This window comes from Dromaius novaehollandiae, chromosome 27, assembly GCF_036370855.1.
Source record: "Dromaius novaehollandiae isolate bDroNov1 chromosome 27, bDroNov1.hap1, whole genome shotgun sequence".
NCBI lineage: Eukaryota > Metazoa > Chordata > Aves > Casuariiformes > Dromaiidae > Dromaius > Dromaius novaehollandiae.
Window position 1 is genome coordinate 7,175,493 of NC_088124.1, and position 1,429 is coordinate 7,176,921.

Genomic DNA, 1,429 nt, shown 5'->3' on the forward strand with positions numbered 1-1,429 from the left:
TGCTCCTCCCGGCAGGCTCCCAGGTGGGTCTGGCAAATGTCAGAGTGGGGAATAAAGTTGTTTGCTGCAAAAAAAAGAAAAAGAAAGAAGGAAAAGGAGAAAAGAGAGGCGCAGAGGCAGCGCGGTGCTGGGGCCAGTCTGCAGCACCGGCCGTCGGCGAGGAGCCGCCCGGGCTGGGCACGCGGGGAGCTGGGACCGGCACGGCGGGGCTGGGAGGCCGCGAGCATCGCCGGGCCGGGCTGGACGGAGCAGGACGGTGCAGCTCGGGGCGGGACCGGCCCGTGGGACCACCCGCTCCGTCAGGATCCGCGCCAGCGAGGCGCCGGTGAAGGCAGAGCAGGCGCTGGGGCGATGCATCCCGCGTGCCCCCGCCGCGCATCCCCCCGCGCGCCCCCGCCGCATCCCCCCGCGCGCCCGGCCCCGCTCCGGCGGCTCTCCCGCGGCGCGAGCGTGCGCCGGCTCCTCTTGGCTGAGCTCCGCAGCCTCATAGTGCCGAAACAGATGACTGTATTTATCTGCAGTGACTAATGGGCGAGCGCATTCCTGGCTCCACCATCATCTGGTTCTCGTAACGGCCGTCGTGATGAGCTCCAGCAAACACACACCAGCGCGCCGGCCGTGCGGGGCGGCCCGGGGGATGGCGGTGGCATTTGCTCTCGATCAGGCGGGTTTTGGAAAACCCGCTGCTTTGCACAGCGTGAAACGCCCCGCGCTGCTGCTCCGGGGAGAGCGGCCGGCGGTGTCGGGGCGGCACGGGCTTGCAGGCGGGCAGCGGGGCTTCGCGGGGAGCCCGGAGCTCCCTCCGCTCCCCGAGGAAGTCGCCGTGCCAAAGAAAATGCGATGTTGACAAAACAATGGTCTTTTCACCAAAACAAGCTTGATCTTCGTGGAAAGTATTAGCGTCTAGACTGCGGGCGGGAGGGGAGGGACCGCCAGGAGAGCGGAGCCGCACCTGAGCCGGGCGGCGGGGCCGGACCCCACTGTGCCGGGGCCACCGGACCCCATCCTGCGCCCTTTCCTGGGAAAGCCGCCTCCGCCGGCATCAGCTGCCGGGGAGGGAAGCAAAGCGCAGGGAGAGCGACGCCGGGCTCGTGCAGCGCCCGCGCAGGGACCTTCACCCCGAAGCTTCCCACGTGCCCGGCGCTGGAGCGGTGCCGGTGCCCCGGGCTGCGGAGCCGAGGGCTCCCGGGTGGGATCCCCGCTCGGCTGCTGCACCAACGCGTGCGTCAGCGCCCAGGACCGGCCCGTGCGGCGACGGACCGCGGGAGCGGCTGGGCTGGGCACAGATGCTGCGGATTAGGGACCGCAGCGCTGGGAGGGTCCCGCTGAAGACATTTTTCCGTCCGCGAGGACACGGGGTGGAGAGGGCGGAACGCGCGGGGAGCAGCGGCCGCACGCAGCAACAACAGGGAAGGGGGGAGATTCTTGA